Source organism: Phocoena phocoena, chromosome X (assembly GCF_963924675.1).
Source record: "Phocoena phocoena chromosome X, mPhoPho1.1, whole genome shotgun sequence".
Lineage (NCBI taxonomy): Eukaryota > Metazoa > Chordata > Mammalia > Artiodactyla > Phocoenidae > Phocoena > Phocoena phocoena.
Window position 1 is genome coordinate 38,834,929 of NC_089240.1, and position 22,094 is coordinate 38,857,022.

At 39.4% G+C, this 22,094-nt stretch overlaps 1 pseudogene; it reads right to left on the reverse strand.

The window, feature by feature from the left end:
- Positions 1–16,135: 16,135 nt before the first annotated feature.
- LOC136142702 (protein FAM3C-like) lies at positions 16,136–16,811 on the reverse strand (annotated as a pseudogene).
- Positions 16,812–22,094: the final 5,283 nt, after the last annotated feature.

The window sequence follows — 22,094 nt, forward strand, 5'->3', positions numbered from 1 at the left end:
ATATTGAGTTTTCCAGACCATGCTCAATTGATATATTTTTATTGAGGTGAAATTCACATAACATTAACTATTTTAAAGTGTAACTTTTAGGAGCAATTAGTACATTCACAATTTTGTATAACCATCACCTTCACCTAGTTCCAAAACATTTTCATTGACCCAAAATAAAACCATTAAGCAATTGCTCCCCATTCCTCTCCTTCCAGTCCACTCTGCTTTGTCTCTATAGATTTAGCTATTCTGGACATTTCATATAAATGAAATCATACAATATGTGAATCTTTTCTGTCTGCCTTCTTTCACACAGCATAATGTTTTTGACGTTCATCCATTGTGTAGCATATATCAGTACCTCATTCCTTTTAACAGCTGTATAACATTCCACTGCATGTTAATACCACAATTTGTTTATCCATTTATCTGTTGATAAACATTTGAGTTGTTTCATTTTTAGTTATTGTGAATAATGCTGCTATGAACATTTGTGCATAAATATTTGTTTGAGTACCTGTTCTGCCTTCATTTTTGAAAGATATTTTTACTGCGCATAACATTCCACATTATCAGTTTACTATTTCAGTACTTTAAAGACGTTGCTCCATTATCTTCTTCCTTGCATTTTTCCTGATGAAAAATCTGCTGAAATCCTTATTTTTGTTCCTCTGTGCATAACATGTCATTTTTCTGTGGCTGGTTTTAAGATTTTCACTCTATATCTAGCTTTGAGATGTTTATGATATTCCTTGTTGTAGTTTTATTCATATTTCTTGTGCTTGGGTTGAGATTCTTACATCCATATGTTATTTATTTTCATAAAATTTGGAAATTTTTAGGCCATTATTTCCCTGTCTTTCTTCTCCCTCTGTTATAATAATTGCATATTAGAGTGCTTTAAGTTGTCCTGCAGCTCCCCAATGTCCTGTTCACTTTTTTCCAATTTTTTACTCTTCGTGTTTCATTTCAGATAATTTCTATTAGTATGTCTTCAAGTTCATTCATCTTTTTCTTCTGAAAAGTCTAATCTGCCATTAATCCCATTCATTATATTTTTCATCTCACCTCATACATTGTAGTTTTTATCAACAGAAGTTTGAGTTGTATCTTTTTAAATCTTCCATGTCTCTCCTTAACTTTTTGACTATATGGAAAATGGGTTTTTTTTTTTTTTTTTTTGCGGTACGCGGGCCTCTCACTGTTGTGGCCTCTCCCGTTGCGGAGCACAGGCTCCGGACGCGCAGGCTCAGCGGCCATGGCTCACGGGCCCAGCTGCTCCGCGGCATGTGGGATCTTCCCGGACCGGGGCACGAACCCGTGTCCCCTGCATCGGCAGGCGGACTCTCAACCACTGCGCCACCAGGGAAGCCCTGGAAAACGGTTTTAATAGCTGTTTGATTGTCCATTTCTGCTAATTGTAACATCTGTGTCAGTCTGGGTCCGTTTCTATTGATTTCTTTTTTTTTCCTCATTGTAAGTTGAAGTTTCCTTTTCTTTGCATGCCTGGTAATTTTTTATTGGAGGCAAGACCTTGTGAGTTTTACCTTTTTGGTTGCTGAATATTTATGTATTTCTATCAATATGCTTAAGCTTTTTTTTGGTGAGACATATCTAAATTATTTGGAAACAGTTTGATCCTTTTAGGTATTGCTTTTTAAATGTGTCAAGTGGGATAAGAACCATGTCTAATCTAACGTTCATTATTCCTTATTATCGGGGCAAGCACTTTCTGAGTACAATTCTCCATGAGAGACTTTACAGTCAGGTTGTTGAGAGTAGGCACTATTATCAGCTTTGTGCAGACACTAAGTACCATTCTCTCTAATCCTTTCAGGTGGTTCCCCAGTCTTGGGTAGTTTCCTCACACACATGCACTGCTCAGTACTCCACTGAATACTCAAGGAGCCTTCTGAAGATCTCTGAAGCTCTATCTCTGTGCAGTTCTCTTCTCTCAAGTAATATGTCCTTTTGAACTCTAGCAACCTTGGTATTCCTAGACTCTCAGTCCCATCTCTTCTAGTCAGAGAGGCCACCATATTCTATTTTGTTTCCCTCTTCTTGTGCCATAGGCCAGAAACTTTCTCAAGGCAGTAATCTGCGGCAATAGTGGGGTTCGCCACATATGTTTCCTGTCTCTCATGGATTACTCTCCTTCTCTACCTGAAATCCAGTGTCTTAAAAAGCATTGTTTGATATATTTTGCCTGTTTTTCCAGTTCTTTCAGGGAGAAAGGTAAATCTGGACCCTGTTGCTACGTCTTGGCCAGAAGCAGAACTCTAACAGTAATAATTTTTAAAATTATTACTCCAACATAAGAGTGAGATCTCGAAGAGATATCTGTATTCCCACATTCACTGCAGCATTATTCACAATAGCCAATATATGGAAACAACCTAAGTTTCTATCAATGGATGAATGGGTAAAGATATACATATATACAATGGAATATTATTCAGCTATGAGAAAGAAGGAAACCCTGAAATTTTGTAAAAATATGGATGAACCTTGAGGGAATTATGCTAAATGTTAATAAGTCAGACAGAGAAAGCAAATACTGTATGATCTCATTTATGTAGAATCTAAAAAGGCTGAACTCAGAAGAACAGATAGTAGAGTAATGGTTACCAAGGGCTTGGGGTGGAGGAAATGGGAAGATGTTGGTCAAAGGGTACAAACTTCTAGTTATAAGATGAATAAGTTCTGGGGAATCTAGTGTACAGCATGGTGATTATAGTCAAAAATGTTGTATTGTATACTTGAAATTTGCTGAGAGTAGATCTTAAATGTTTTCACCACAAAAAAGAAATGGTAATTCCGTGACATGATGGAGGTGTTAGCTAACACTGCAGTGGTAATCATTTTGCAATATATAAATGTATCAAATTAACATGTTGTACACATTAAACTATGCAAAGAAGAGCAAAATTTGACAATTAAAACTACTGATTTCAAGACTTATTATAAAGTTATAGTAATCAAGACAGTGTGGTATTGGTGTAAAGACAAACACACAAATCAATGGAACAGAAGGTCCAGACCTACACATAGATCTACACATATATCAACAACTGACTTTCAGCAAAGGTACAAAGGCAATTCAGTGGAGAAACAATGATCTTTTCAACAAATGGTACTGTAATAATTGGATACCCACTTGAAAAAAATGAAGTTGGAGCCATACCTCACATCATAACAAAAATTAACTGGAAATGGATTACAAAACTAAGTGAAAAGCCTAAAACTATAAAACTTCTAGAAGAAAACATAAAAGAAAACCCTTGTGACCTTGGTTTAGTAAAGATTTATTAGATATAACACCAACAGCACAATCCATTAAAAAATGAATTGATAAAATAGACTCAATCAGAATTTAAAACTTTTGCTCTCCAAAAGGCCCTGTCAAGAGAATGAAAAGGCTACCAGAGTTTGGGAGAAAATATTTAGAAATAACAGATCTGATAAAGGACTTATATCTAGAACATACAAGGTACTCTCAAAACTCAATAATTAGAAAATAGGCAACCATAATAAGATACTACTGTTAGGGGAACCACTGACTGAAACCGCCCGCCCTGGCCAGGCACCATAGTAACCACTTGCAAGAGTTATCTTACAGCAGGAGGTCCTGGTAAGGAATGCGGAACTAACAAGCTACCACCAACTGGAAGAATTCAGGAAAGGTCAAAAGGGGAGAGGAGACGCCAGTCCGTCTGTCCTACCGTCCTCCCAGAATCCTTCTCGCTGGAATCCATCTCGGCTGAGCCATGCACGCGCCACCAGGAAGGACCCTGAGTCAGAATGAGTGGCCAGAGACAACCCGAAAGCTAACCCCATTACCATAAAACCCCGGACTGTGAGCCACGTGACAGAGCAGTTCTCCTGGGTTCCCTTACCCTCCTGCTCTTGGCCCGGCGCCCCTTTCCAATAAAGTCTCTTGCTTTGCCAGCACGTAAGTCTCCTTGGACAACTCATTTCCGAGTGTTAGACAAGAACCCACTCTTCGGCCCTGGAAGGGGTCCCCCTTCCTGCAACACTACCACACATCTATTAGAATGGTTAAAATTAAAAGGGTTGGTCATACCAAGTATTTGCAAAAATCTGGAGGAACTAGGACTTCATACAGTGCTGTAAGGGAAAATAAAATGATTCAATCACTTTGGAAAATAGTTTGTCGGTTACTGAAAAAGTTAAATAAACATTGTTAAAAAGGAGACAGCAGGCCCAAAATGATGTGCTAAACCCCATGTCATCAAACCAAGACTTAATACCTAGCCTAATTGCAACCTCAACACCCCCACCCCGCCCAGGAATGTAACATTTAACTGGTCAACCTGGAATTACCTAGTCAGCACTGGTGAGGTAATCTCCCCTGCCCCGTCCCCCAGATAGGCTCCTTCCATCCCCCTTAGGAGGGTGACTGTCCCTGAAACAATGCATCCTTTGCTCATAATTTTCTTTTTCTGCCCCCTTTTCACCTTCAGAAAGTTTACCTTTTCTACAGCTCAGCAGAGCTCCTTTCTATTTTCTAGATGAGATGCTGCCCCATTCATGAGTCATTTAATAAAGCCAATTTGATCTTTAAATTTACTCATTTTGTTGAATTTTTGTTACTTAACAATATATATCAACCATTGGATCCAGCCATTCTACTGCTAGGTATTTACCTAAGAGAAATGAAAGCATATATCCACATATAAACCTGTACACAAATGTTCACAGCAGCTTTATTTGTAATAGGTAATAACTGGAAATAACCCAAATTTCCATCAATGTGTGAATGAATTAAACTGTGGTATATCCATACAATGGAATACTACTGAGCGATAAAATGAAATGAAATACTGGTATATGCAAAAACATGGATGAATCTCAAAATAATTATGCTGAGTGAAAGAGAGCAGACCAAAAAAAAAAAAAAGTATCTACTGTATAATTCCATTTATATAAAATTCTAGAGAATGCTAACTTTTCTAGAGTGACAGAAAGCAGCTAAGTGGCATGGGGGATGTTGAAGACTAGCAGAATATGCCACCCCCAAATACTCCTCTTTGGCATAAGGATTATTCTGAGCTGCCCATTTTGAGGAATAATCACAGCAGACACAGGAGAAGCTCTGAAAACAGAAGCTATCCTTTCATAAGGGACGTTTATATCTATAATGGAAATCTCCATTTGTAAGAATGTCATCCTCTCTGTACCAGGAAGTGAGGATGGCGCAAAATCACAAGAAGCTCCTATTAATGAAGAAGGCGCTGACTTATACCTGCAAAACAAATCTTACCCTTGCTCACCGTGCGTTTCCTGGTCATCTTCCCTTCCTCCACAACACACACCTTTCTTCTGTCTTCAGCTGAAGATGGCATTCAAGGTGGTGGCTTAGGTCACGTTGGAGAGTTACTGCTTTTTTCTGGATATCTCCCATGTATACCTTCTGGGTTTTTTCTCTTGTTAATCCGTCTTTTATTACAGGGGGTCTCATCCAAGAACTCAGAACGGTAGAGGGAAAATTATTTTTCGTTCCCTACAATGGGGCTGTGTAGAAGGGAGGGATTTCAAAGGAGCGTGAGGAAATTTGGGGGGAATAGGTTCATCATATCTTGATTGGGATGACATTTCACGGGAACATAGATGTGTTAGTTTATCAGATTGTACACTTTAATATGTGTAGTTCATTGTATGACACAGAAAAGCTCTTTTTTAAAAAAATTAGTAAGTAATACACAAGGCACTGTGATTCTCAGACAACAGGCTCCCCCTAGCCAATCTTACCTAAGCTCACAATTACCATCAAACGTGCATCTCCAGCGCTGGTCATTCTGCTGAGATTTAGACCTGTTCATCTAGTTGCCTTATCAACATCTCCACTTCTCTGTCCCACAGGCACCCTAATTTTAATTTCGCATGCCCAAGGCAGAATTCTTGATTCCCCCTCAAACCTGATTTTTTCCTGGTGTAACCCAGCACAATGAATGGCAACTCCACCTACCCAGCTGCCAAAAGGACCCAATCCTAATTTTGACTTCTTCTTCTCTCTTATCTTCAGCATCCTGAACATGTCCTGAATCTATCCACTTCTCAGCAACCTCACAACCTGACTGACGTTACATTAATCCAAACCAGCCATCACTTCTCTGGCAACAGCCTCCTAGTGAGCCTTCTCACTGCCAAACTCACTCTTGTAGTTCACACACACAAAGCAGCCAGAGACTTTTAAATGCAGACGTGATCTTTTCATTCTCCAGATTAAAATCCTTCAGTAACTTCTCATGCCCTTAGGATGAAGTTCGAACGCTTTAACATGTGACGTGACACGCACAAGGTGGTCCCTATTCTCATCTGGCTCCCCTCTGCAGTTGTCATCCCTTGGCCCTCCCCTTCTCTCTCTCCACTCTCTGGTCATAGTTCAGACTAGCGCTATCTGCCGCAGCCTGAAATGGCTTGTCAGCTCCGGTTCTGTATGCAGGGAGTGGCTTCACGACGAGAAGGAAGAACGGTGGTAGCGAGGGAGAAAAACCAGGCAAAAGTAATTTTATCAAGTTCCTTTTTCAGTCAGCTTTTCTTGTACAGGCAAAGTATGAAAAAGTAAAAACAAAGATGACTTTGGTGGAACTATTTCTAAAGGAGAATGTATTTTGTGTTTTTCACCAAGCCATCAGCCCCTCTGGATTTTAATATTATAGTGGGGTCATAACAAGCATTTCCTCTATTGTTGGCTTTATACAGAAGCAAAGCAGTTGCTCAGGAAGCTGGGAGACTGATGAATAGTTGGTTTGATGTGTTTGAACCATTCACCACTTTGAGTTAAATGTGCATATTCTGTTCAAAATAGACAATGGGGAGGGGCGGTCCCCTTTTCCCTCTATAACTTGCATAACATCAGGCCTCACTGCTTAAACTAATGAGTATTTAGAAGTAAAGGCTCCTACTGATTCTAGCCAGTCATTAATTCTCTGCTTGCAGAGCCACTGTGGAGTTTTTCATCAGCCACATTTTTCAGCCGTTTCCAGTTGCTTCTGAGCAGCAGTGCTGACCCTTGGCTTCCTGTGCCATGCACCAGACACATAATGGGCTCGGCAGTCCCCTTGGAAGGAATTTTACTGGCGGCCAGGAACAAATGCAAAGAAGATGCACATTCTAGTGTTAGAACTCTTAGTTTGGGGGAACTTAATTGAACACGAAGTGAAAATGTTTATTTAAACCAATATATAACCTGGTAGAAGAAGGCTAGTGGGCGTGAATTCCAATTTCTTTTAAACTAATTGCACAGTCAGCGTTACCTTTTGTAATAATGATGTTTGCTCCATTATCACTCCAGGTTTATTTGTTAAATAGCTTCATTGATCTTGCCTCAGTAGGTTTTCCATTTTTACACATCACATTCTCTTGGGAACTGAAAAGCACTGTGCTTCTGAAGACGCTCAGTCAACTTGAAGAGACTCATTTTTGAGAAAGTCTTAACCTGCTTTCCACTGGAAGCAATTCAAACTTTGCCCAAACAAGTATTAGGGCAGAGACTCACTACTTGAGTATATGTTTAATATCATCATTTGGAAGCTGTTTTTCTGAAGGACGATTTACAGACCAATTCTCAAGGGTATTCAAAAATTCAGGAATCTATATTCTTAACTAAAAGGAATATACATATAATTGGGAACATGACTATTCATTATTCAGTGGATTCTGAACTATGAAGCAACATAAACATTTTGTGGAAAACCCTACTGTTTCATTAAGCTTCTAGTGAAGACTCCAACTGCCAACTTATAGCAAAATCAGAATGTATGGAAGAAGGGGTCAGGGAAATGAGGAACAAGTGGAAAAGGCTATGATGATGAAGCAGTCCTCACTCAAAGTAAGATAAATAAATCCAAGTTGGAAAGGCAAGAGTTTTTTTTTTTTTAATTTGGAGAGATTTCATTTTATTCAATAATTCCCTACTATTTGAAAGAAGGAAGGGCAATTTAAATATCCTAAACTCATGACTGAGGTATCCATAAAGCCTGGAAGCAATACAACCTCCGAAAAAACCAACTTCCAACAAAGACCAAGAATGGTATGTTTGACATTAATTGGATCAGAGGCAATACATAGACTAAAGTAGGCAAAATGTCTAAACTACTGTAATACTTAAAAGTACAATGCTCTTTATCTCCTCTCTATTGTCTAAAATTTTAACTACTTAGTAAGCACTCAAGTCAACCAATAGATGCAGCAACTATGGAAAACAATATGGAGGTTCCTCAAAAAAACTAAAAATAAGAGTTGCCATATGATCCAGCAATCCCACTCCTGGGCATATACCCGGACAAAACTATAATTCAAAAAGATACGTGCACCCCGCTATGTTCACAGCAGCACGATTCACAATAGCCAAGGCGTGGAAACAACCTAAATGTCCATCGACAGATGAACGGATAAAGAAGGTGTGATATACATACACAATGGAATACTACTCAACCAAAAAAAGAATGACATAACGCCATTAGCAGTAACATGGATGGACCTAGAGATTATCATACTAAATGAAGTCAGAAAGAGAAAGACAAATACCATATGATATCACTTATATGTGGAATCTAAAATATGACACAAATGAACTTACCTACGAAACAGAAAGAGAATCACAGACATAGAGAACAGACTTGTGGTTGCCAAGGGGGAGAGGTGGGCGGGGGGAGGAATGGACTGGGAGTTTGGAGTTAGCAGATGCAAAGCATTATATGCAGAATGGATCAACAACAAGGTCCTACTGTAGAGCACAGGGAACTATATTCAATATCCTGTGGTAGACCACAATGGAAAAGAATATGAAAAAGAATATATATGTATAACTGAGTTACTTTGCTGTACAGCAGAAACTAACACAACTCTGTAAATCAACTATACTTCAATAAAAATAAATAAGTAAACTCAACCAATAGACATATCCACATTGCTCTTCAAACGGTTAGGTCCAAACAGTTCAGTTAGGTTAAAAAGGGGAAAAAAGGCAAATAAACACTGAACATGAGTAATCTGCTGACAACATCCATACTTTACAACAATGACTCAGCAAACCATTTAATGTGAACTTCAACAGCTTTTAATCAGTTCCCTATGCAAAGACATGATTTGATTTGGGCTTTCAAATGACTTTATCAATCATTCCCACGGTTCCATACTGAACTGAAAAACAATGTTCTTAGTACAAAAGGTTTGCCTATATTAACCTTCAACTCACCCAGACATCCACAGGCAGCACCTGCTTTTCCATCAAAATGGGAAATATTAGCAGCTAAAAATATAAGTATATGCAAAGGTTGTGAAACTTCTTTAAAATTTATTACCCAGGAACAATGACAATAGTTGAGATTTCTCTTTTTTAGAGGAAAGAGAAGAGGCAGCTAAAAATCTAAGTGTACGCAAAGGTGGTGAAACGTTTAAAAGTTATTACTCCGGAATAATGGCAATAGTTGGGATTTCTCTTTTTCAGAGGGTAGAGGAGACACAGAAATTATGGCCATCTTCCCCACATCCCCCAAAGATTTGAGTCACAGGGTTTATTTGTGCTGAAAACCAGAGTTATCTACTGCTTGAAACCTAAGCAGACTGCATCAGCATTTCAGGACCACCTGGGACCAAGGAGGTGAGGGCTGGGAGATTTCCAGATGGATTGTAAGACAATTCATTGATATTTACATAACGAGAATAAATGTTTTTCCTAAGATAGCATTTCCCTTCAGAGTCTTGAGACCACCAGCAAAAGAGGGAGGTACAGAAATTCTATTACATTAATAGTCTCTGTTTTTATGGCTTTGGCATTTATTAACTAGTGGGAGCTGTTTATTGGGTCATAAACTTTACTAATGGGCATATTATCTCTAAATTATAAATCTCCTTCAGTATATGGCTTAGTTATAAAAAGAATAATTATTTAAAGTGTCTGTATGACTGCAATGTATCATGTTTATCGGCACGATTCCTATAATGGCCGTTTAATTGCTAATTGTGGGCTTGTACTGTGAATAACCAGGGCAGTGACGCACATCTATGTAACAGAACAAGCAGTTGTCATCCTACAAACTCAGGAGCATATCACTGGCTTGCTTCCTTTCCTTTTCTCCTCCTACTTCTCAAATGAACTATATTACGAGCCTATACAAGGGCTAAATTATCTACATATTTAAAATCTTGAGGGAAAGACAACTGACTGAAGAGTTGAATAGGTAACTGACGAATGTGTCAGCCTGAAAAGTTCCAGGAAAGTGTCATCCTTCTTAAAGCTTGCTCTTTGGGGAATGGAAAATCTTAAAGTGACAAAATGGCTTGGCACTGTCAGTTGTCTTTGGAAAAAAAAAAATCAAGAAGTCAAAATTAGACTTTATGAGTAAATGGTTCTAGTATATAAATTGAGTATTCTAGTTTATTGGAAAATCCTATGGGATCTATTTTAACAATGGCACATGTGGAATTATCCTAGGTTTATATATAAAAATGGTTTATTGATGAACTTCAAATTTAAAAAATGAAGGAGCCGTTGCTGTCAAGTGAATTGGTACATCTGAGTGCCAAGAAGCCAGCTCATTTCTAGGCAAAACGCTGCTAATGTGGAGTGAAAGAATAAGAAGATAGAAGGGGCCCTTGAGATGTCATCAGTTCCTCTTCCTCCCCTCAGAGCAGTCCCTGAACGTCAATCTCGAGGACCCTTCTCCATAGGCCTCCATCGTCTCTGAGAACACCAGACAATCGGATTTATGATACCTAGCACCCAGCACTGAAGAATGGGGTACACTGAGACAAACTTCTCACACTGAATTCCCAGAGGTCCATGGTTATGACTTGTAATCGAACATACACTACATGACAAAAGTTCTGCTGAGACTCATAATGTATAGTCCTAGAAGAAAACTAAAAATAGGACTAGAGAAAAGCAAAAGGGAAACATGCTGTAGTCTTAGAATATTAAAACCTCTGGGGTAGGCGGTTATGTATATGTGGAGAATGAACCAAAACAGACCTCTGAAGATCTTCAGCGTTCACATCCTTAAATATTTCAGACATAATACATTTTTGGTCATGCTATAATTATATACACATGCATATATTCCTAAGTTAACAAGCTAACTTCAGAGATTAAAAGAGCATTAAAAACATAAACACTGCATATGTTTTAATTTCTCTCCCCAATTTTTTGTGTGTGTATGTGTTGTGAGGGAGGGTTTTTTCTTCTCATAGCTTTGCTAATTTCAGAAAATAAATACCTTCACTCTGCAGAGGTTTAGGGATTATTTTGAAAAGGTGAGTTGCTACAAAGTTTAATTATATAAGTAATAAGCGTGTGTCAAAAAGATTTCAAAAAATGTTTAATAGAATCACAACTTATTGCTCTGATATAATTTGATTTTATATTGTCATATATAGCTGTCAAAAGTCATTTTCTTTTTGTGTTGTAATGAATCAAATTATGTTGGATAGAAAATTGCCATAAGATACTTGGTATTAATAAATCATATGTATAATAAGAATGCTCAACGTTTCTTTAAATGGCATTTTTAATAGTGCTGGTACATCAGCAATATAATATGATGTTCTGAAAAACTGAAATGACAAAAGGAGATTAATTTTGGAATATGGATTTTAATTCAGTATGAACCTTGTTCTTTTTGTTTTTAATGGAATCATATCTACTGAAATAAACTTGGCAAAATTAGAGCAGGAAATCAGGAAATCAAAGGGAGTTAACCAACCAAAACTGCATGGTTACTCCTCCTCTAAGCCAAACACATCCTTTAAAAGGTTTAAATAGTAAATGTATTTCACAGGAATAGGTGATGGCATCCCAAGCCACTCATCTTCACATCTCCGGGAAAAAAAACCAAAGATGGATATAATTAGAACTACATTTCAAAGTGCAGCTTTGTAAATGCAACATCAAATTGTTCCTTGTCAAGCTCTTGGCTAAGTAGTTTATTTCCAAAGCAGATATTTCTACCATCGACTTTCAGATCATAAGGACTCTGTGGTAGATTGGATTCTTGCCCTCAATCCTTCGTCCTGTATTAGAATTATACACTGTGCTCTTTGCCATGTGAATTTGCAGCACCTCCTATGGAGTCCTTTTTCCTGCCCCTTTGACATGATCTTGACCACATGGCTGGCTTTGGCCTACGTAATGTTAGCAGATATACCACAGCCAGAGGCCCTAATGTGCTGGCATGATTTGGCTTGGCCCTCTGTGCCTCTGCCATCACCATGAGAAGAACATGGCCCAAGATGCTGCTGGTTCCAGAATGACACAGGTGGAGAGAGCCCAGCTGGAGCCAAGCCCAGCAGATCTACGGGCCCATGGACAAGAAAAATAAACATCTGCTGTTGTGAACTACTGAAATTTGGGGGGGTTGCTATGCAGCATTATTGCAGTGATAGCTCCTCCTATACTTTATTAAGAACTCAATTTTTAAAATCCAAACTGCTAGTGTATTATACTGGCTGCTTGGTTACTATTTCTTCAATCTAACAGTGAAATGAGCACTAGATCATTCAAGGTATGCTCTTGGGGATAAGCTACTTTAAATACGTGTGCATAAATACATACACACATATGCTTTATATATATATATATAGTATATATGATACATATATGTGTGTATATATTTGTTAATTTCAGAAAAAATAAATACCTTCACTCTAAAGAGGTTTAAGAATTATTTTGATAAGGTGGGTTGCAACAAAATGTAATTATATAAGTAACATCAAGGAGATTTCAAAAATCTTGTATATATAAATCTATACACATATACGCATACACACTTTTTACTTATGCTGCAGTGGTGAATTAATATTAATATCAATGGTGGTGGGGGGTGAGTCCATCAGTACGGCTGCTTTTATTTTTACTGTCAAGGTTAATTGTTGCCTGTAAGAGGGGTTAAATCTTTCCTAGTGCCAAATCAGTATCCAGAGTCACAAGATGTCACAGAAACACAGGAAAGGGCTCAATAATTCTATGTGATGGAATTGTGGAAGCAACCTGAGCCAGTGATATCTCACTTGGGCTTTATGGGGTGCGGAGCAGTTCAGCAGGGGGTTAAAGTGATGAAAGGTGTTCTAGGCATAGCGAACAGCATAAGCAAAGGCCTAGAGACCTAAAAATCTATTTTCAAGAAAGGCTGACCAGCTCAGCGGGTTTGGGGCACACGGTACAAAGTGGAAAGAGAGGCAGTTGGAAGGAAAAGGTGGGGCTGAACTTGAGGGCTTCTATGCTAGTTGATACTTTATGCTGTGGCTAGGGAAAGGCACTGGTGGGTCTCAGTGAAATCGGATTGGAAGTTTGTTAGATAACTCATCGGATGTATGAAGAATGAAATGAAGGAGGAAAATCACTCTGGAGGTTACTGCAATAATCCTGGGGAGAGATGACTGTGCCATAACCAGGGCAGCTGAGCCTGGGGTGAACAAGGGCTACATCTGAAAGGTTTTGCTGCAGTAGAACATACAATACCTGGAAGGTGACTGATGTGAAGTGGTGATCAAAGAAGGGGGTCATGTTATGGGTTGAACTGTGTCCCCTCAAAAAAGATATGTTGAAGTCCTAACCCCCCGATATCTCAGAATGTGACCTTATTTGGAAATAAGGTCATTGCAGATATAATTAGCTACGATGCAGTCATACTGGAGTAGGGTAGGCCCCCTAACTCAATATGACTGGTGACCTTATAAACTAATACAGATAAGGATGGTTCTAAGACTTCTAAATTTAGTTACAGCTGACGATGTCTGTATTAGTTTCCTAGGGCTGCCATAACAAATTACCACAAACTGAGAGGCTTAAAGCAACAAAATTTATTCTGTCACCGTGCAGGAGGCCAGATGTCCAAAATCCAGGTGTTGGCAGGGCTGGTTCTTTCTGGAGGCTCTAAGGGAGACTGTCCCATGCTCCTCTCCTAGCTTCTGGTGGTTGATGGCTATCCTTTGATTTCTTTGGTTTGTAGATACATCACCCCAATCTCTGCCTATATCTTGTTCTCTCTCTCTCTCTCTCTCTCTCTCTCTCTCTCTCTCTCTCTCTCTCGTGTGTGTGTGTGTGTGTGTGTGTGTGTGTGTGGCTTCACATGGCCTTCTTATAATAACACCAATTACTGGATTTAGGGGCCACTCTAATCCAGTATGACCTCATTTTAACTTTTAGTAGATGTTTTAATTATATCTGCAAAGACCCTATTTCCAAATAAGTTCACATTCTGAGGTTCTGGGTAGACATGAATCTGTGCGGGATAATGTTCAACCCAGGGCAACATTATAAGCAAAATAAGGAAAGCAAGAAGAAGAAGAGTTTTAAACATTTTTAACTGGGAAAATGAGGATCGGAGGGAGAAACTAAGTTCAATTTGGGGCATTTTTATTTGAGGTACCCATAGGACATCAAAGTAAAGATTCTGGTAAACACCTGTAAATAGGGTTCTGTATAGCACAGACCTAGAGTCCAGAACTGTGCAAAGATGTGGAAGTCACTTAAATATGGGTGATATGTAAAACTATGGTAATTAATAACACTAATGCAGAATCAGAAGAGCACCAAGAACTGGCATCTGTAACTAAAGCATAAAGCCTTAGTTTAAGTGATGATTTATGATGATGATGAACTAACAGCAGACTTTTTCAGGATTATAGGCATCATAATTACCTAGTAGTGATGATGATGACGATGATAATAATAAATTTATTAGATATTTACTATACGACAGGTATTCTTTTAAGCGTTTTACAAGTACTGAGCTATTTAATTACTGCAGTTTAAAAAATTAATAAACAGAAACTTCAATTAAATAGAGCCAGGAGACCAGAAGGGGAAGCTTTCATGCCCTGCAATGATAGCAGAGCACAACAGGAAGAAAAAGACTCCTCTTCTTTCCTGGTAAGGACTCAGCCAATGAAAAGCCATGGACTCTTTATTATCGCTCTCCCAACTTCCTTTTCCTCTCTATAAGAGTGTTCTCCTTCCTTTGCCATGAAGGAACTTGCACATGGCTTACCATGGTTGCAGACCCCAAAATGCAGTTCTCTGCTGATCCCAAATAAATCCATCTTTGCTGGAGAAATATCTGGCAGCCTATTTATTTTTAGGTCAGTAGCAGAAAACCCTAAGAGGTAGGTATTATTATGATACCCATCCACAGAAAAGGAAACTGAGGCAAGAGAAGGGTTAAGTAGTTTGTCCAAAGTCAAACTGCCGGTAAGTGGAGGAGCCTGGACCGTAACCCCAGTATTAGGGCTCCAGAGCTCTGCTTATCTGCTGGGCTACCCTCCAAAACCCAGGAAAGGAGTGGGCCTATTCAGAAGCAGCTGGCTCTCATCCGACATGGCTACATTTGATCCTACCACTTTCAACAAGAAAAGTTAAGCAAAAAAAAAAAACCATGTGATTCTTGAAGTGACACTACACTTCTCTTTCAAGAATGCCTCCTGTTGGATGTTGGAGGTTGAGCCCAAACTGCCAACCAGCTGGGTAAAGAAGGAAATGACCATTCAGATGCATGATGGCTAAACAACTCCTAGGGTGTGTTCTGTGCAATTCATGCTACATGGATCTTAGTGAAATATGCTTCCTATGCCCCAAAGCAGTGAATCGTTGTGCGTCTGTGTGTGTGCATATACAAAATGTGTGTGTATTTCATGTGTGTGTATATATACATGTACACACACATATATATTTTTAGCCCAATATCTTTTTAATTTAAAAGATACTATCATCAAAAGGCCATATATTTTATATATATATATATATATATATATATAAAACAAAGTCTCCTTCCTAAAATCCACGTTATTCCATGATAGATTTTCACAGCGACTACTATATATATCAATATATTTTTCAAATCTGTTCGGTTATCTATTGGGTAATGCTTTTAGAATTAAAAGATGCCATTATCATCACAGTCTGAACATTGTACCATTAGGGAGATGTGCTTAGAAATGGTTCAGTGATTTGCTCATTATGATGACTATTTACAAAGATGCCTATTTACATTAGCAATAAATAATCCTGATATCAAAAGAGATAATGGGCATGCACACACCGAGATGCCTGCACGCTCTTAAAATACTTACATGTAGTTTTTCGGTTAGGGCTTTCCCATTAGCAAGTGAAAGTGTGCTCCCTTCAATTTTCTCCACATCGGTCTGGCTTCTGGGGGATGCATCCTTCCATTTCTACAACTTCGGGCCATCCTTCATATTTGTTTGTGTCCTTATTGTTCTTTATGTGCTGCTCAAAAGGGCTTTTTGTCTCAATGCCTTATCCACCACAGAAGACCCAGTTGTCTCTAAAACCAAGATGAGTAATGTACTCCCCAATTCAGCAATGAGCTGCCGGGCCTCATCATTGAGTTTGATTGCTCCATCACCATATGTTCCCATTAAGACTATTGTTTCATCTTGTATGGCCTTCAGGAACTCAATAAATGGGGCCACATTTCCTCCCCACATGTCAAAATATCTGGTGCCTATTAGATCTCCTGTTTTTCCATTTACCAAGGCAACATTGATCCCTCTTCCAACATTACTCTTAACACCACTCATTAAAACATTGTCCTCCAGGCAGAGGCTGCTCCACTTGCCATTTTAAAAGCAAAATGCTTCTCAGGGCAAGCTTTTGAGATCCCACATTTATATCTGGGAGGTCCTGTAGAACGTGCAACTGCGTCCAATGCTGACCTTGCAAATAGATTTCCTAAACTTGCATCCATTTTTATTTCAAATACTTGGGAAATAACATAGAATGTCAGCAAAAATACTGCCACAGCCACCACCAACTTTGCAGCACCTGCTACCCTCATGTTTGCTTTTTCGGCCTATGGCACTTTTCATTAAATAAGCTCCTCCCACTTGGAAGACACCAAAGCTTTACAAGTGAGCCAAGACCGCCCTCCACAGAGTTCAAATGCAACATACAACTCCATCCCGCCTCTTTAGAGCACTCGGCCCCCATTTCCGACACGAGCTGGAACCCCCGCGTGCCCCACGTGCCAGCCACTGGCCTGAGCGCCAGGCGCCGCGCCACCCCGCCCTCCACGGAGCCGGAGGACTGCTATGTATTTCTTTTTAATCAATGAAGTCTGAGAGCAATAGTCATTCAGTTCGACTATTCAACATGTCCTCAAAAATTTCATTATGAAACTTAAAGCAATTTTCACTCTTAAGTAGCACAGTAGTCCCTCAGTATCTTATTGGTTCTGAGACCCCCTGCGCATACAAAAATCTGAGGATGCTCAAGTCCCTCACATAAAATGGTGTAGTATTTGCATATAACTTATGAACATCCTCCTGTATACTTTAAATCATCTCTAGATTACTTATAATACCTAACACAATGTAAATGCTATGTAAATAGTCGTAAATATAAATACTAAATATAATACCTAAATATAAATACTATGTAAATAGTTGGTGTGTGGCAAACTCAAGTTTTGCTTTTTGGAACTCTCTGGAATTTTTTTTCCAAATACTGTTGATCCACGGTTGGTGGAATCTGTGAATGCAGAACCCATGGATATGGATGGCTGACTTTATTTTTAAATTTTACCATGTTATAGAAGAATATAGAACAAATATTCAGAATCTGATATTCAGATTCTGATATTCAGATTCTGATAATTCAGAACCACTATTCCCTATTAGGTGTTTGGTTTTTTTTTTGCGGTACGCGGGCCTCTCACTGTTGTGGCCTCTCCCGTTGCGGAGCACAGGCTCTGGACGCACAGGCTCAGCGGCCATGGCTCACGGGCCCAGCCGCTCCGCGGCATGTGGGATCTTCCCGGACCGGGGCACGAACCCGTGTCCCCTGCATCGGCAGGCGGACTCTCAACCACTGTGCCGCCAGGGAAGCCCCTGATAGGTTTTTTTAAACACAAGTTTTCAATACAAAAAGAAATACATTATTCAACTCATAACATTACAATGAAATCATTTGGGTAAAGGATTCTCTCGTGAAACAGGTCAATACTAGTAGATCCTTCCTCATACCTTAGTAGGCAGCAAAACTTTCGGTTTGTTTGGTTTTTTTGTTTGTTTGTTTTTTGAGCAAGGAATCATGATTTAAATCCTAACAACAAAAGAAATAGAAGAACTTATACTGGAATAATGACAACTCAAGAATTTGGAGATGAGAAGTAAATTTATTAGCAACAAGCCAAACTTGGGTAAATGAAACTCAAGTAAATACCCCGAGATTTGAAATTAAGGATAATTTAAGATGAAAAAATAATGTAGGGGAGCAAAATCTGCCACCCCAAAATGTGTCTCTCTGGCATGAAGATTATTTTAAGTTGATTATTTTTTTTTATTGGGGTATAGTTGTTTTACGATGTTGTGTTAGTTTCTACTGTACAGCGAAGTGGAGTTCCCTGTGCTATACAGCAGGTTCTCATTAGTTATCTATTTTATACATATTAGTGTATATATGTTAATCCCAATCTCCCAATTCATCCCACCCCCCCCTTTCCCCTTTGGTGTCCATACGTTTGTTCTCCACATCTGTGTCTCTATTTCTGCCTTGCAAACCAGTTCATCTGTACCTAGAGACTGTCATACAGAGTTGATTATTTTTAAGAAACAAATGACTCAGGAGGCACTTTTACCTCCCCCTTAACTGCCTAAAAGAATTTAGATACAGGGCCCGTACCAAGGAGGGAGCTATCACCGTTAGATAACTACATGTGAGGTAGACAGGGAGGAACCTAGCAAAGTCTGTTTGTTAAAATTCCTCACTGTGTCCCATTGTTTCTGCATGGCCCTGCAAACATTTATTTACCAAACATTTGCTCTTTTCATCTTCCTGTGAATTGCTTTCCTTCCCTTTGCAGTCCCAGACCCCTAGCCCCTTCTCCTTGGCCCCTTAGTCAAGAATGACAGATAAACCTCATTTTGCCTGTCTTTGGAATCTCCCATGTTTATATGGATTCCCTATACATATGTAACTAAATTTTGTTTTTTTCTCCTGTTAGGCTGTCTTAATCTCATTTTAATTATTCAACCAGCCAAAAGAACCTAGAAGGGTGGGAGGAAATTACGCCCCCCCAAAAAAGTAACAATAATGCATTTCTTTTAACCCTGATCACTTTAAATCCCATGGCTCACACAATACCTTCCTGACTGCTCCAGCCCCCCTATACTCTCTCTCTAAAATCAATACCACTTCCCTCAAATTTATTTCCCTTTGTCACTTTTCTCCAGGTTCTAGGTGGGAATGACTTTTTCTGCCTAAGTATCTGATAAATGCCACAGGCATATTTGCAGTGCTTGAGGAACCCAAGGTCTGTACATTGGCAATATGATATGGTGATTTATGATAAGAAATATATATATTTGGTTTTTGTCCCCATTTCTGGCACAGAGTTCTTAAAACTCTTAGAATTTCCTAAGTGATGAGAGCGATAAGGTCTCTTTTGTTACGTTAATGAAACATGATTGAAAAGCACCAGGATGGGGGCTGGTTGCCAGTGGAGCCAACCACGTGATTAGAGGATTGGAACTTTCAGTCCCCCGCCTCCACTCCCCATTCCCACACCTCCCGGGAGGGGAGAGGGGCGGGAATTTGAGTTTATTCACCAACGGCCAATGATTTAATCAATCGTGTCTCTATAAAGAAGCCCCTGTGAACACCAAAAATGACAGGGTTTGGAGAGCTTCTGAGTTGGCAAACACGTGGAGATGTGGGGAGAGTGGTGAGCCCAGAGAGGGCATGGAAGCTCTGTGCCCTTTCCACCATACCTTGCCCTATGCATCTCTACCATCTGGCTGTTCCTGAGTTATATCCTTTTATAATAAACAGGTTATCTAGTAAGTAAAGTGTTTCTCTGAGTCCTATGAGCAGCCCCTCCCAAGGAGGAGGTCATGGGAACCTCCAATCCACAGCCAGTTGGTCAGAAGCACAGGCGACAATCTGGACTTGTGAATGGCATCTGAAGGAGGGGAGGTAGTCTTGTGGAACTGAGCCCGTAACCTGTGGGGATCTGAGGTTATCTCCAGGTAGATAGTGCCAGAACTGAGTTGACTTGCAGGACACTCAGCTGCTGTTGAGAATTGCTTGGTACGGGGGGAAAATACACACTGGAATTGACACCAGAATTGTAGCTAGCCCTCAGTTTTAGGGAGATTTTCACAGGTATTCGTTTAAATGAACTAACAGGAATCAAATTGGGATCTAAAGGAAGGAGGAAGCAGGAGATAAGAGTTAAGAAACTCAGGGGGATGGGGCATCGATAAAGTAGAGGGAAAAAGTATCTTCCTCATAACTTTGCCTGTAATTGGGTCCACCTAAAGGAATCACATGGCCAATCTCTTTGTAAAATAAAGAGGTCTTTGCTAACATGAGAAATCCCCTCACTACCACTGCCTAATTGTTCTAATAAATCTGCAAATGCTCCAAATGTTACATAATATTTATGACTGGGCAGTGAGTTAAAATATTCTTTGTCCTCACTGACCTTTTATTCATCCCACACTACAAAATTCGAAGAAAACTCCAGATCATGTTGTTTCCCAGCAGTGCACATAAATTTTAAGTAGAAATAACTGCATGGTGATTTTACAACAGGTGAGCTCATCCACAGCAGTCAATCCCTCCTGTTTTAGACGAGGACGAGCCTGCTTGTATTTCTGTAAAACACCCCGCCTAAAGGTGCATGATCAGTATCTTAAATATCTGTGTGTATCGGGTTCTGCCTGCACCTCTCCTGATCCTCTCGCCCTTTCCACTTTGGCGCACACCAACCTAACTTCCAGCCATCAGCACCTGCACTCCTTCTCCTGAGACCTTCCCTTTGGCCTCTGAGGCCTGATTTGGCTGTCCCTGTAACATGCCACAGTACCTGGGAATTCATTATTTTCACCCACTTCAGGAGCAGCTCTCAAACAATGACAGGAGTTGATGGATGGGATAATGCTGAGGTACCTATCAGCCACTGGATCCCTGTGTTTCCCAGAGGCATGACGCTCTAGTCATTCACCTTTTTACTGGTTTGATAATATGCCCTGTATTAACTCCTTCTCTTCTATTCCTCACTTCCCTACTCCCTTGCTAGTTATTCCCTTCACTTCGTCCAAAAAACCATTTATACTCAAATCCTTGTCTCTGAGTCAGCTTCCAGAGGAAGTCAAAGATACCACGCAACTTTGCATTTTTCAAAATTAATAAAATGTCTATGAAAGTCACAGTATAGCTCGGAACAAAGCAACTTCTTGACAAACGTGGACGGATCCAAAGTCTCCAGTGTGATTTCCAGGTAATTCCAGAGACAGTACCCAAATCTCAAAACAAAATTCAGTTTAATCTGGAGCATAAACAGCATGTGCCACGTAGCATTTTCTGGAAGAAGGAAGAACTATGAAATGCAGAGTGAAATTCAGCAATAATGCAAAATCATGACTCTAAAATGGCTGGAAATCATTGCCTACAAGAGGGCCCCATGACAGCTTTCAATCTGGCTGTCACTAGAGCTACTTAAGATGTCAGAGAAGTTGGCAATAAATTACTTATTCATCAATGGTGAAAAAAAATGTAGCTGCCGATCTGTAAAACCACATATCCTTGAAATGGGAAGCAAAGATGGCACTGGATGGAAACCCAGTAAACAGCAGCTGCCCAGTGAGAACAGCAAAGCTGTGTGTGAGCTCATAGGCCCTGGATTTATTTGCTTTGACATTTTTAAAAGGAAATTTAATTGGATTATGTCTCCTTCTAGTTTAAAATTCTCTACTGTAGTACTGGCCACCAGATGCATGCGGGGAAAAGATTGGGAGCCAATTAAATTCCACGCTTCACTGAAACAAGGTTATTTTTATTCGTCCCAAATGTAAGGCTGATAGAGTCATGTTAGTGATTTCACTCTGTTACTCCCCCTCCGCTCAATCAAAAAAAGGATGTTTTTATCCATGAATTTGTAGAAAAATCCAGTACTGTGTATGGAATTAAAATTGTGGTTTTCTTGGATTTTCTTCCTTCTACTAGGTTGACATGACCTTGGAAATAATCAAATTAAGTTGACAGAAATCATAAAAACAATTAAATTTCAGTAAAATCAAATGGAAATTAATTGGGGAAGAAATTTTACAGATACTTG